The sequence below is a fragment of the Leopardus geoffroyi genome, chromosome C2 (genome assembly GCF_018350155.1).
Source record: "Leopardus geoffroyi isolate Oge1 chromosome C2, O.geoffroyi_Oge1_pat1.0, whole genome shotgun sequence".
In the NCBI taxonomy this organism is placed as follows: Eukaryota; Metazoa; Chordata; class Mammalia; order Carnivora; family Felidae; genus Leopardus; species Leopardus geoffroyi.
Window position 1 is genome coordinate 35,409,816 of NC_059333.1, and position 15,694 is coordinate 35,425,509.

A 15,694-nucleotide genomic window follows, 5' to 3' on the forward strand; every position below is an offset into this window, starting at 1 on the left:
ATATAGCTACAGAAGCAATATAACATTTTTAACTTTAAAACATTTTTTTAAAGAGAACAAGCTCTAATGTCATAGAGGGATAGATGTTAAATGGTATAAAGGGGAGGATGAGATCATCACATAGGTTTACTCTATTTATCAGAAATTTCCTTTGATTGTGTAGTACAAGAAAGAGAAAGACAGAGACAAAATTGCTGCTTTCCTTAATTTTACTGAAGAAACTGTTTTATATCTTGCAGTAATAGCATGTGGATTATACATTTAAACTAGATTACAAAATTGTATTTAATATTAGATGCTTAGAATGATTTTAACCATGATGAACATCACCTTTTTTATCATTGGTTTTTAAATTATCTTTTTAAAGTATTCTTATAATATTTTTTAAAGTTTATTTGAGAGAGAAAGAGAACATGCACATGCATCAGAAGGGGAGAAAGAGGGAGAGAGATAATCTCAAGCAGGATCATGACTGTTAGTGCATAGCCTGACGTGGGGCTCAACCCGTGAGCTGTGAGATCATGACCAGAGACGAAATCAAGAGTCAGATGCTGAAACCGACTAACCCACCCAGCTACCCTTGTTCCTGTAATTTTCTATATTTAAATCTTGAGATATTTGTAATGGAAATTACAGGACCTTTTGTTAAATACTAAGATGAAATCCTTTCACTGAGTGCTTCTGAAACACAAAAGTGCAGATTAAGCACTTGGAAGCCTTGTTAAAAATGAAGACTCTCATTCAGATAATCTGAGGTAGTTCTGTGTTTCTAGTTTCCAGGTGATGTTGATGCTTAAAATCCATGCAAAAAAAAAAAAAAAAGAAAACTGAGTAAAAGGCTTTCTTTCAAATCAAACAACAATTTAATAATATCATAATAATGATCATAATGACATTAATAATAATTTTATATATGTCTTATCTCCTGATAAATTAATAGTTAATATAAAAATTAATAATTAGGCACATAAGAAAATCAAATTTACTGAATCTGGTCTATATAGAACATTCTGCTCTAATGCTGCATTAATCAATTGAGTTTCTACAGTTGTTCTGTGGGTCACTTGCCTAGCATTGATCTCTTGTTGTTTGGCTCTATATCTGTTGATCAATGACAAATTGTTACCTTTGAATAGCGTTAAATATTTCTGAAAGCTTTTTAAGTAAAAGTCTATCAAGAAACAGCTAAAGTGTTTTTGAACTGTTATAAAGTCTTTTGGAATACCAAGGAATTAAGCTAAAAAGTTTATTTGCATCTTGAAGCCATAATTCATAAGCTGTGAATGAAAAGCCAACCACAAAAGAAAAGGATGGATACATCCCATTGTAAATTAGTATGAAAATATGAATTTCATCTAGTGATAAACAATACTCACTAGAGATACTGCAGGTTAGACCAGATCTGTTCTGAAATCTAAATGATTGTACTGGGAAGTACAATGAGGGGTTCTGGGAAGATGGTTAGCTATAAAGACCTGCATATATAATAGCTCTCATGAACCCTGTGTAAAGAAAATAAAAGAAGCTTTATGTAGCACTGGAATATCTCTGACAATAACTCCTGCAATGTTAGGAGTTACATTAGGATTTAATGGAGTTAATGGGTGTCAGGATGTTAAATATCCCAAATGTCCTATTCCAAAAGCAGGTTTTTAATAAGTGGTCTGGCACATACATACGCATTTGCTCTATGCTTGACTCTCTGCTTCAGACATTTCCAATGACAAACTTGAAGTCTTTGTCATGTATCTTTACGGACATTTGTTTATTCTTGGACTACACTTGTCATAGGCATGAGGCAATATTTGTGGCTGATGAAGTGGTGCATAAAACATTTAAAAATTTATTTTTGGTTTTATTTTTTTATTTTTGAGAGTGAGAGAGGGCACAAGTGGGGGAGGGTCAAAGAGAGAGAGGGAGACAAAGAATCTGAAACAGGCTCAAGGCTCTGAGCTGTCCCACGTGGGACTCAAACCCATGAACCATGAGATCGTGACCTGAGCTGGAGTCAGACGCTTAACCGACTGAGCCACCCAGGTGCCCCATTACAAGACTTTTGTTTTAGAGAACTCATTTCACAGGTAAGGAGAAATAGTGGTGGGGTAGGATAAGATCAATCAATTAAAAAATACAACTACTGAAGGCTGTGCAAGACATTGTGGTAGTCACTGGGGAGAATTCAAACTAATAATATTATGAATTAAATACAATGCAGTACTATTTCAAAGCACTATGTGTAATGCTGAAGGAATTGTCCAGCCAGTTAATGCTTTCCCGCAGAGTGGTTATGAGATTATTTTTGCTTGCATAGCTTTGTGAACACTATTCTGTGATCCTACTTTCTACTAATTTGCTAAGACTGACATAACAAATATTGTAGACTGGGGGGCTACAATATTGGTTGATTGAGAAATTGATTCTCACAGTTTGGTAGGCTTGAAGTTCAAGATCAAAGTGTTGACAGGATTAGTTTCTTCTGAGGACCCTTTCCTTGTTCTGCAGATGGCCACCTTCTTGCTGTGTCCTCTCATGGTCTTTCTCCTGAGTGTGTGCATCCTTGGATATTCTTTGTATGTCCAAATGCCCTCTTCTTATAAGAACCCCAGTCAGATTGGATTAGGACCCACCCTAATAACCTTATCTTAATTTAGTCACTTTTGTCTCCAAATACAGTCACATTCTGATGAACTGGGGTTTAGAGCTTCAGAGTATGAATTTGGGGGGGGATGGGTCACAGTTCCGCCTATTACACACTCAAAATCCTGTGTCTATAAGAGACCCAGTTCAGACCCCTGTTTTGTATCTGAGGAGTTAGAGGCTATTCCAAAAAATTGAAATGGACAAGGTCAGTAAATTATTAAATGGTAGAGTCTAGAATAAATCATAGATATCCTGAATTCCTGATGGGTTTGTTTTCCTTTTTCACATTTCATACCACTAATGCAAGCCCAATATGCTTCTTACAAATATCAGGGGTAGAGCTGTATTTGAGGAATGAGCAGGCACAATAATTGGGGAGACAGAATTTATGGCTAATATCACTTTTTCCAATCCAGCTCTTTTAGTTGAGTGAGCTTTTTCAGAGACAGGGGGTTGTCTCATGAGGAACACTGGGATAGATTAGCACAATGAAGGTCTGAGCCTGGATTGAGTATAATGGCCATTATTTCTAACTTGCTAGTGTGAGAATAAATCAATGTTCCTACAATTCCTGTGGTTTGATTCTTACCATGTTCAATAAATAAATCATTTTTTAACAGAGCTGGGTTTCAAGGTTTTAAACATGTATTTGTGATGTTTGTTTTGTTATTTTTGGTGACAGTGGGATAGATGACATTACATATAAAATATTTGAGAAAATTTTATTTAAGAAGCCAAAAACTTTACCATCTTGAAGGATAAAATAGTAATATTAACTATTTTTTTTAAAAAAATAATGGAGGGGCGCCTGGGTGGCGCAGTCGGTTAAGCATCCGACCTCAGCCAGGTCACGATCTCGCGGTCCGGGAGTTCCAGCCCCGCGTCAGGCTCTGGGCTGATGGCTCAGAGCCTGGAGCCTGTTTCCGATTCTGTGTCTCCCTCTCTCTCTGCCCCTCCCCCGTTCATGCTCTGTCTCTCTCTGTCCCAAAAATAAATAAATGTTGAAAAAAAAATTAAAAAAAATAAATTAAAAATAAAAAAATAATGGAAATTTCTAAAAGTATAAACCAATTTAAATTACAAAGATTCTCTTAACAAATACTTCCTCTTTTCTAAAAACTTTCAGGCTTCTCTTGTTATTAATGTCTGCTTAAACTTTACTGGCTTTTCAAAGTTCAAAGGTACAAATGCAAAAATCAATTGAATTTCATATGAATTTGAGAAACTAGCAAGCTAGTTGCAAAGTAAAATAAAATGCAAAATGCAGGGAAGCTTGGTGCCTCAGTTGGTTAAGCTTCCAACTCTTGATCTTGGCTCAGGTCATGATCTCAACATTCCTGAATTTAAGCCCCACATTGAGCTCTGCCCTAATAGTGCAGAGCCTCCTTGGAATTCTCTCTCTCTTTCTCTGCCCTTACTTCACTGTGCTCTCTCTCTTTCTGTCGCTCTCTCAATTAAGTAAATAAATGTAATAAATAAATAAATACATACATACGTAAAGAAAAAAAGAAAGAAAAAAAGAAAGAAAAAGAAGAAAGACAGAAAGAAACAAAATATAAAATGTTATCAACTAAACCAAAGATAGGCATATTTAGGCTAATTATGGCATAATGATGCCAAAATGAGTTTCATTTGTAAAAACATTTCTACTCGGCAAATACTGGAGAAAGTTCAAAATGACTGCATTTTCTTGTCAGATCCATAAGCTCTCGGATATATGTTTTCCTATGTTTTGTCTGAGCACCTTAGAGTCTGACCCATATGCCTATGACTAAAGAACCAAACATAAATCAGCAAGCTGCTTCTCCTGATGAAATTCTCTTTCCACCACTTCCCCTAGAAAATGGCTCTGAAAATGAAAGTGTATTGGAAAGTATTTGTGCAATATAAAAGGTTTAAGTCCACTCTCTGGTCAGGATTAGTTTGTGGACTAGCTATCCCTACCTTCTCCAAAATGATTGGCAGTTATTGTGACTATATTCCTTTTTTTTCTCACTTTAATCTTTTCAAAATGACCTTATTAGTTAGTTACAGGATTATGAAACACTTTTGATCTACCCATGGCAGGAAATGACCCAATGGAGTCAAGCAATAGCTATTTAAGACTCCAGTGTCACCTCCATATGGTAAGATCCTTAACCATTTTATCCAACACAGTGATCAAATTCCTGTGACCTTCCTTACCAAGACCTTGCTTTATTTCCTTTCCAGCATTTATCCTGTAGTAAAATCATATTGTTTTCCTATCTTATGTCATTAGATGATAAGGTCTGTGTAATTGGGGCTTGGACTCTGCCATATTCCTAACATCTGAAGGTATATCTGATATAAAAAATACCTGGTATAATATGTATATATAAATTAATCAATGCCTTTATTTTTGTAAACTATATTGTGTTCTGTGATGTTATGGTTATTGTTGTTCTAATTCTCAAGAAGCCAGTGTTTGATTCAGGTATTATGTGACATCAATAATTACAATAGAGTCTTTCTCAGAGCTGCCCAATCCTCACTATTCTTTTTATAATAACTGATGTCAGGGGTGCCTGGGTGGCTCAGTCGGTTGAGCGGCTGACTTCGGCTCAGGTCACGATCTCATGGCTTGTGAGTTTGAGCCCCGTGTCGGGCTCTGTGCTGACAGCCCCAAGCCTGGAGCCTGCTTCGGGTTCTGTGTCTCCCTCTCTCTCTCTCTCTGCCCCTCCCCTGCCCATGCTCTGTCTCTCAAAAATAAATAAGCATAAAAAATTAAAAAATATAATAACTGATGTCAGAAGTCTTCTACCAAAGGAACTGTGTGGGGGAGTAGGGTGTATATTGCCAGGATTTTTTTTTAAAGCACTCATTAAACATTCCTATAGGGTGTTGTCAGTTCTATGGGAATATGTGATAAGATGCAGCAAAGAGAAAGCAGAAAAGGTAGAGGCAGGGATAGGAACACACAAATAAAATGAAATTAGAAGAGAATTTAAAGGTATTACAAGTAGCTAATAACAAAGGAAAGAAAGAAACTTTTTTTTAATAATTCCAAAAGTAATTATTAAGAGCTTATCCATAAATATGCTGCAGTGTGTAACTTACTGAGTATGAAAGGATGTTAATGGGAAGCTTTTCATTATTTTCCATATGTCTGTGCATGCTTTTAATTTTGTATGATTGAAATATTAAAACCTAGACAAAATACCATTATATATAAGAACATCGAGAAAACTTTTAGATCATGACAAAAAATTAAAAGTATAGATGATCTAAAAACATCAACTATATAAATTCACAAAATGACAGTAACACAGCTGCAAAAAGATAACTTTAATAAGTATTTGTTTCACACTCTTGATGTACAGGAGTTTCAGCTTAGTATGCCAGACTTTTAATTATTGAATTTTTCTATCTTTCTCTCTTTTTTTATTTTTTTTTTTATTTTTGAGAGAGAGAAAAGAGAATGAGCAGGAGAGGGGCAGAGGGAGAGAGGGAGACACAGAATCTGAAGCAGGCTCCAGGCTCTGAGCTGTAAGCACAGAATCGGATGTGGGGCTCAAACCCACGAATCATGATATCATGACCTGAGCTGAAGTTGGACACTTAACTAACGGAGTCACCGAGGCACTCCTTCAGTTTCCTCCTTTATGCAGAGTTTGTAAAAGTTCCTGATTCAATTTATTAACAGCAAAAGAACAAGCATTATTAACTTATTTTCTGCATGTTATTTTCTAGGTTCAGTGTATCCAGATCAAAGCATTGATGTACTGTTGATATAGAAGTGCTAACCTGAGTACCTAGGTATATTCAATAGTGAGACATGTCCGCAGAACACTCAAGAAACAAAAAGTCTTATAAGTGAAATTGTCCACTGGTGTTGAGACAGGTTCTAGGTGTAGGTCCCTTTCTTCAATATAAATTTACTGGGAAAGATAATAAAACCTCTAAACACAGAGTACCCCAGGTGAAGAAGCCAGTGGCAATCTGGGATCCATATTCATTCTATTGTCACCTACCCCACAGCCAAAAAATATTTGAACTGATGTGTAACCAGAATCATTATGACTACCAACATCGGTCTGTTTTCAGAACTGTGTTCTCTAACTTTATGTACAAGAATACAAGAGAAAGAAATACTTTTTTCTAAAAGAATCAGATATTTTTAAAGGCCCTTTGTCTTCTCTATGCCATGGGGCTTAAGCAGAGTGTTGTGTCCAATGTAAAATAAAGGTTTTCGAAAAAATCTCGTAAACTCAAAATTCTAACAATTAGTAAAGTCCAATGCTACCAGTCATTACTTAGGCCATACCTCTTGGTACCCTGGCTGAACATTGGGAGGTATAAGTCCTAGATTTTATGTATCTAAAAGAGAAAGCAATTATTTTAATTTTCTCTCCAGTATTTGACGGCATTCTTTTAACATAAGTTCACTAACTCAATTAACAGGAAATAAAAAGTCATTGTTCAGAGGTATGGACAATGAAAAGTATTCGAAACTTAAAGAGGGATTAAGTAGAAGGGCTAGAAGAATTAATATTTTCTGCCTGAGTTAATTTCCAATTCTATTTCAAAATTAGACACCTGTCTTATTGTCAACAAAACTCTGCTTAAATATTTCCAGTTATCAGAGAACATGCTATTCTGAAATGAGACTCTTTCATTTGTGGAGTTCTAATTATCTGGCAATATTTACATAGAACTGAAATCTGTCTGCCTATAATTATGAGCCATTATTTCTAGTTGTCCAGTATGAAAAGACAAAGGACGGTCTTTTCCCCCTTAATCATTCATTCATCCATTCATTCAGCAAATGCTTCTTGGGCACATTAGCTATACTAGTCATTGTGCTCGGCAATAGGGATGCAAGAATGGATAAAGAAAGGTTCCTGTCCGGGGGAAATTTTAGAGTACATCATGTTAGACCGGCACAAACAGCATAATAGTGTAAAATAGAAGATTCCGGGTGCCTCTTTTTCTATTTTGTATATTAATTTCAAACATTATGTATCCAGTTACTCAAACCTGAAAACTAAAAGTCACTCTGGATTCTACCTTTTTTCCTCACTTCCTTAGTTGGCCTATCAATAAGCCCTATTAACTGTACCTCCAAAGTATACCTTGAACGCATCCATTTCTCTCCATATCACTACAAACTCCACATTCCAACACATCACCATCTCTCAATTAGACTACTGCAGTAATTCCCTACTTTGTCTTCTTGCTTCCACTCTTGGTGGTCCACAAGCCTTTCTTCTCAAAGAATATAGGGTGAACTTCTAAAAATATGTCACCTTGTATGATAAATCTGTTCCAAAAACCTCCAAAGAGTTTTTGATGCCCTGAGAATTAAATCCAGATTTCTTCCTTGATCTGCAGAGCTTTGCATGACCTAGCTAGTGCTTTTCTTTCGCAATGTTACCTCATGTTACTCTCCCATTGAGTTTTCCACTGTACAGGCACCTTTCTTCAGGATCCTTGTTTTTACTCTTTCTCAGGGTTGATTTCTACACATAGCATATCACCAGCACACGCCTAAATGAAACTTCATACAGAGACTTTTGGTAACTATTTTTTTTTTCAACGTTTTATTTATTTTTGGGACAGAGAGAGACACAGCATGAACGGGGGAGGGGCAGAGAGAGAGGGAGACACAGAATCGGAAACAGGCTCCAGGCTCTGAGCCATCAGCCCAGAGCCCGACACGGGGCTCGAACTCACGGACCGCGAGATCGTGACCTGGCTGAAGTCGGACGCTAAACCGACTGTGCCACCCAGGCGCCCCTTGGTAACTATTCTGGACAAGGAAGCTAACAGAAGTTCCTTCATTAGTGGTTCTTTCTTTTATACACTTTATTTTATTTTTATTTTTTGGAGTTTTCTTGTTAAGTGTCTCCTCCAACAGATTCCATAATAGTTTGTAGCTAAAGCCCCCGTGTTTAGTTCATTGCTTGATACATAGTAGTCGCTCAGAAAATGTTGAATGAAAAAGCAAGTGGATTAATCAGTACATAGTAAGGGAACCAACCATGTGCTTGGCATATTTATTTCATAGACTTATTTGACAAAGTTAGCAGGTGAAACTGTGTGTGTGTGTGTGTGTGTGTGCGCGCACGCGCGCAACAAAGTTAACAGGTGAAAGTGTGTGTGTGTGTACACGTGTATTCTTTTATGTTTTTACATGGAGCTTGGGTTTCAGTCCTGTCATCATCTTAGTTACCCTTTTCAGGATAAGTGATTTTACCAATAGTTATCTTAAAATACGGAGTTCAAATATTCCTGCAATATAAATTGCAGTGACCTTTATGGAATAAATTTGGTAATACATATTAAAATATAATATTCACCATTTTGACCCAGTAATCCCAAGTATAGGATTTTATCCTAAGACAATTATTAAATCTGTAGACAAATATTTAAATATAAGCATTTTTCATTATCTGTCTACTTAAAAAAAGAAAAGTCCTGGATAAAATCAAAATGTGTGTCCTGTAATACAATTTAAACACATATATAGTAGGACTCCCCTGAATAATTTTCAAAGAAACATGAGTTTATAGTACAAATTACTAAATCCAAAAGTAAATAAGCCAACATGAGCATGACTCATAAGAAGTAGCAATAGAATGAGACTCACAAAACCTTCAAATATTAAAAATTAGGATAAATGTTTTAGTTTGAAAAAAAAATCCAAACAGTGAAGGTCAAGGTAATAAAAATATTTAGTTTAAATTAAAAATTTGATAAATAACTAGAGCATCTAGAAATAATAAATTATTTTATTTTATTTATTTTTGAGAGACAAAGTGAGACAGAGCACAAACAGGGGAGGGGCAGAGAAAGAAGGAGACACAAAATCTAAGCAGGCCCCAGGCTCCAAGCAAGTGTTCAGCACAAGCCCAACACGGGGCTTGAACCCACAAACCGTGAGATCATGACCTGAGCTGAAGTTGGTCACTTAACTGACTGAGCCACCCAGGCACCCCATAGAAGTAATAAATAATTTAAATTAAAAATTCAAAGAGGCTTTCAGGAATTTCTAGGTAAATTGTACTAACTTTTTCACTCTGATAAATACATACATGTCTAAAAAATAGTCTTCTTTAAAGCCAGTATTTGAAATAAAATGGAAATTCAGAGGGATAAGTTTAATGTTTGGAGCCACTTTTCACCTAGGGATGATTGCTGATGTTGTAGTTGGTAGTTGAGAGCTTAAGAGTCCGGATAATACTTTTGTCAGCCTCCTAGGTGAGGAGGGTACATGCTGAGTACTGCTACCTGCCAGGGACTCTAAAGAGGTTTGCAACAGATATAGCAGTGCACCTTAAGTAGTCCAGCCTCCACAGGGACTACAGTCCAAGTTTGAATAATTTCAACCCTTGAAATTGAATTCAGATAATAGGATATTGCTACATTTCCAGGAGCCTATGAAAAGCAAATAAAAAATTCTCTCTGAAATAATATAACATCATCCTAGGTCTTGCATTATTTTTGTAATTTTTCAAATGCAGTGTCCCGTAAACAATAATAACAATAATATAGAATAACCAGGTACTCTGTGAGATAACACAAATGAATGAGACCCAGGTGAAGCAGTAACCAATAGAAACAGACCTACAGAAGCTGCTGTTGTTTGGAATTATCAAATACAGATTTTGAAGCAAATTAAGTTTAATATATTTAATTCAAAAAAGGCAAGATTCAGGAGTCAAGGAAATTGGAGATATAGAAAAGGAAACAGAGTAATATAGATGTTCCATGACCAAAAAGTAAGATAACTGTATTAGAAATTCAACAGTAGATTGGGGTGCCTGGGTGGCTCAATCAATTAAGCGTCTGACTCTATTTCAGTCAGGTCATGATCTCACAGTTTGTGAGTTCGAGCTCTGCATTGGGTTCTGTGCTAGCAGCATGGAGCCTGCTTGGGATTCTTACTCTCTCTTCTCTGTCTATTCCTCCTCTGCTCACTCTCTGTCTCTCTCAAAATAAAAAAATAAACATTAAAAAAATGTTTTAAAGAAATTCAACAGCAGATTAAAACAGAAATATAAATCAGAAGAAAATACCCAGAGGCAAACAAAGAGAGAGATAAGAAAGAAAAATGGATATCTGACATTATAACTCCTGCTTTCATGAAGCTAATTTAACACATATTTACTCTGTAAGGCACACTGCAGCCTTCCTAGGCTTAGGAACACTAAGCAACCCTTCAGCACTATGCTTTTAAACAGTGAAGTCACCAATGAAAAGCACCAACATATGTAAAATATGGCACGTAAATAGACCATGAAAACGAAACTTACAATATAAGAGCTGAAACAAGAAGGCAAGAGGGTCATCTTATTTAACTTATCTGGGAACATGCACATCAGAGGCTCAAATATTTTACTCCTTGGTGCATGTCAGCAGGTAGCCATGAAAGCACCACAAGTATTGATTTCTATTCTGTCTGCTATCACAGAACACCATAGACTCAGTGGCTTTATCCATAACAGAAACTTCTTTCTCACAATTTTGGAGGCCAAACAATGCAAGATCAAAGTGCCAGTCAATTCTGTGTCAGCTAAGAAACACTCAAAGAGGACTGTCTTCTTACTGTTTCCTCACATGATGGTAAGGGTGATGTTGCACTCTGGGGTCTCTTTTTTTTTTTTTTCCCAACGTTTATTTATTTTTGGGACAGAGAGAGACAGAGCATGAACGGGGGAGGGGCAGAGAGAGAGGGAGACACAGAATCGGAAACAGGCTCCAGGCTCTGGGCCATCAGCCCAGAGCCCGACGCGGGGCTCGAACTCACGGACCGCGAGATCATGACCTGGCTGAAGTCGGACGCTTAACCGACTGCGCCACCCAGGCGCCCCTGGGGTCTCTCTTATAAGGACACTAATTCCATTCACCTCCCAAAGGCCCCACCTCCAAATGTCATCTCATTGGGGATTAGGTTTCAAACTATGGATTTGAGGGGAACACAAGCATTTGGTCCATAACCTATTACAAATAAACTTTAGTGAGTAGGCAAATTCACTAATGCAGAATCCACAAATAATGGGAATTGACTATAATCGGAGTAGCAAATAAAAGTAGAAAATGGGGCAAAAATATTTGAAGAGATGAAGGTTGAGAATTTTCCAGCACTGGTGAAATGTATGAATATTTATATTTGCATATCTCTAGTGCCCCCCAATAAATATAGATCCAAACACTATCACATCCAAGTTAAACTATTAAAATCCGAAGACAAACAAGTAAACTTAAATGCACCCAGAGGAAATAAAGATACAGTAGATTCAAAACATTAGAAATTTTTAACTGAGAACTAATTTCTGAGCAGAAACATTGAAATCAAGAAGACAATGGGTATCTTTATATTTATGAAATTAGGTAAGAAATAACCTAGAAGTCTAGGCCAAATAAAAATATTTTTCAAGAATAAAAGAAATTAAAGACATTTTAAGGAAAAAAAGCCACTTATCACTGACAGGTATATACTATAGGAGAAACTAGAGGAAAGTTAAGAATATTCTTCTAACAGAAAGAAAATAATTGAAGATGGAAGGTTGAAAATGTTGAAATAAATGAAGACTAATTGTAGTAATAACTCTGTGGGTAAACATAAAGTAATAACTTACTAAATAAAAACAATGTCTAATACTCTTAACATATATTAAATCACATAAAAACATAGCATATATATCAGTAAGGAATAAAAATAGTTAAAAATGTGAATTTATTATATACTTTGTTAAGAGGAAAAAGGTGCCAATTGAAGCTAGATTTGATTACTTAGGGATACATACAGTAATATTTAGTATAAACTAAAAAATAGTAAGATAGTAAATAACTTCTGAGTTGATAATAGAAAATGTCACATTATAATCAGCCATTTCAAGAGAAGAAAAGACAGGAGAGAAAAGAAACAAAACAGGCAGAGCAAACAGAAAGCATGTGCAGTATACAAGTTTTAAGTTCAAAAGATCAGCAATAATATTGACTAAATACTCTTCCTAAAAGATAAAGATTGTAAAACTTAAGAAAATAGTATGAATTTAAAAAAATGAAATACAATTTAAAAAAAACTGAAAAAGTTATAGAAAAGCAACTCTAAATAAAGAGAACTTAGCTGTATTTCAGGAAGAAATAAAAGGAAACTTTAGAAAATAATGTTGATTCAAGATAAGAAGATGCTTCAGAATAATAAAATTTTCTATTCACCAGGAAGATACAGTAATTCTAAATGAATATGCACCTGGTGACATATACAAAATATGGCACGCACTGTGGTAGAGTGTACCAAAACTTAAAAAGTTGACTATAAGCATTATGTTCTCCTGCCAAAATTCAATTATGTGAGAAAAAATAATAAAACCATACTGGAAAATATCCATATATTCAAAATAACTTACAGAACAAGGAAAAAAAATGTTAATAACAACACCAGGAACATTTTGAACTAATGATACTGAAAGTATTACATATCACAATTGTGAATTCATGAAGTATAGGAAAATTTACATTCTTCAATATGCATATTAGAAACAAGAGAGATCGAAAATCAATAAATACTTATCTCACAAAAGTAGAAAAAGAATAATAAAATAAGTGTAAAGTAAAGAGAAAGAAAACATAACCATAAAGGAAGACATTAATGAAACAGAGAGTGACAGCAATGCAAGATGGCTGCCACCATGGGCTCGGGAGTAAAAGTCCCTCGAAATTTTAGACTGTTGGAAGAACTTGAAGAAGACCAGAAAGGAGTAGGAGATGGCACAGTTAGTTGGGGTCTAGAAGATGACGAAGACATGACACTTACAAGATGGATAGGGATGATAATTGGGCCTCCAAGAACAATTTATGAAAACCGACTATACAGCCTTAAAATAGAATGTGGACCTAAATACCCAGAAGCACTCCCCCTTTGTAAGATTTGTAACAAAAATTAATATGAATGGAAGTCATAGTTCTAATGGAGTGGTGGACCCAAGAGTCATATCAGTGATAGCAAAATGGCAGAATTCATATAGCATCAAAGTTGTCCTGCAAGAGCTCCGGTGCCTAATGACATCTAAAGAAAACATGAAACTCCCTCAGCTGCCCAAAGGACAGTGTTACAACAATTGATCAAAAAGAAAAACCACAGGCCCTCCCTCCCCACCCCATTTGGTTTAAGCAGTCTTCATTTTCCACAGTAGTAAGTTTTCTAGATACATCTTGTAGACCTCAAAGTACTGGAAAGGAAGCTCCCGTTCAAAGGCAAGTTATCTTAAGATACTGTAAATGATACTAATTTTTTGTCCATTTAGAATTTATAAGTTGTGCTATAACAAATCATCCTGTCAAGTGTAACCACTATCCATATAGTTGAACTTCTGGGATCAAGAAAGTATTTTTAAACTGATTCCCATCATAACTGGTGGGGCACATCTAACTCAACTGTGAAAAGACACATCACACAATCACCTTGTTGCTGATTACATGAATGGCCTGGGGTCTCTGCCTTCTCCCCTTATCCTCCTCCTGCCTCCCTGTCTCCCTCCTTCCCTCCCTCCCTGCAACAGCCTTCCAGCTTGGGGTGGCTTGCTAGAGTAGTTGTAAAGGTTTCAGGTCACAGCCTGTGGGACTCCTAGTGGGTATGTGGGGGTTCTCTAGCTGCATCCCTGCTTTTTATAAGTCTTAAATGATGCCCCACCACCACTACCCCAAACCATTGTCCCTTCTTCACTTTCCACCACCACCTTTGGCCAAAGAATAGATTGTAACCCCTTCTGTTCCCCTCTGAAATTGGCCTTTGGTGAGGAATTCAGGGCTCTCTCCATATCTTCTCCCCCACCTTAATTGAGGGGTTCAGCTTTTTCCTTCTTCCTCCTCAACTCCCTTTTTGTACCATCACCACCCAACATTTTCCACAATACTTCCTTGCTTTGGCCAGAAACCATCAGGTAAGGTTGGAAAGAGTCTCTGACTTCCCTCGTTTAGTTTTGGAACCACATTTAGTTCCCTATTTAGTTTTGGAACCTCCACCAGCCTGGGAAGGAATATTGGGTCCTCAGACCTGCCACCCTCTGCTGTCATCATCAGCTGATGCGGTTTTTTAGCTCAGGTTTTGATAAAGTGAAAAGAACAGGGGTACTCAGACCTGCCAGCTCTCAAAGTTGTTGGTGGTTAAACTTGGAGAAAGGCCACAGAAGATACTTGTAAGCACACACAATCCCTCTGAATGAATTGTTTTCCTGTAATTGCTTTTGCTTTTAAAAATTGAAGAAGTTTTAAACAGGGTTGTCATGTGGACATCTAGTTTGGAATGTGGCAACTGGAACAAAAAGAACCTTGAATTCGGTTCATACTTTGGTTTTGGTGCTGCTGCTTCTCATGGTCCTTAGGAGGGATTGAAAAAGAAATGGGTGTGCACAGCAGATCTCTGAAATTGGCAGGCTTGACTTTGTGGCAAATTGCTGTGTTTTTCCACTTTTCTGTTCAGGACCACTATATGCGGAGATGTGGATGCATACTGAAATAAAAGCGATTCATTCTGTTCTAAAGTGTTTTGTTTTGTTTTGTATACTTTAGTGTCTGTGTAAAACCACCTTTTGAAGCAGCAGCTATCAAGTCTGAAAAGCAATCGATATTTCCATTAATCTTTTTCTAGGGGAAACCTTAGTTCTAAGGTTTTAACATCCTGTAAGTAAGGTTTAACATAACAGTATTCCATAAGCAGCCTTTTTATTGTCAGACCATTGCCTGATTTTAATATATAATAAAAAAAATGTGGGTTAAAAAAAAGAAACTAATGAAATAGAGTATTAGCAGAATGAAATGGTCTGTATTTGAAAGACCAAATAAAAGATAAATATCTTGTGAGGCTGATTATTAAAAAAATATATATATAATATAAAGAATGCAAAGGGTCATCATTAATTATTACAATAATATTAAAGCAATAATAAGATATCATAAGGAATCTTATGTGAATAAAATTTAAACTAGAGATAAAAATGCATATATTCCTGGGGCACCTGGGTAGCTCAGTCAGTTAAGTGTTGGACTCTTGATTTCGGTTCAGGTCATGATTTTGTGGTTCCAGGGA

General features: G+C 36.2%; 1 long non-coding RNA gene and 1 pseudogene across 1 annotated transcript; one reads left to right on the forward strand and one right to left on the reverse strand.

The window, feature by feature from the left end:
* Nucleotides 1-1,987: 1,987 nt before the first annotated feature.
* Nucleotides 1,988-15,033, reverse strand: LOC123576069. The gene is made up of 4 exons (XR_006701148.1): nucleotides 14,501-15,033; nucleotides 4,747-4,757; nucleotides 4,064-4,071; nucleotides 1,988-2,015 (listed from the first exon to the last, which is right to left on the reverse strand). It is a non-coding gene; the product is annotated as an uncharacterized LOC123576069 (long non-coding RNA).
* LOC123576068 lies at nucleotides 12,910-13,731 on the forward strand (annotated as a pseudogene).
* Nucleotides 15,034-15,694: the final 661 nt, after the last annotated feature.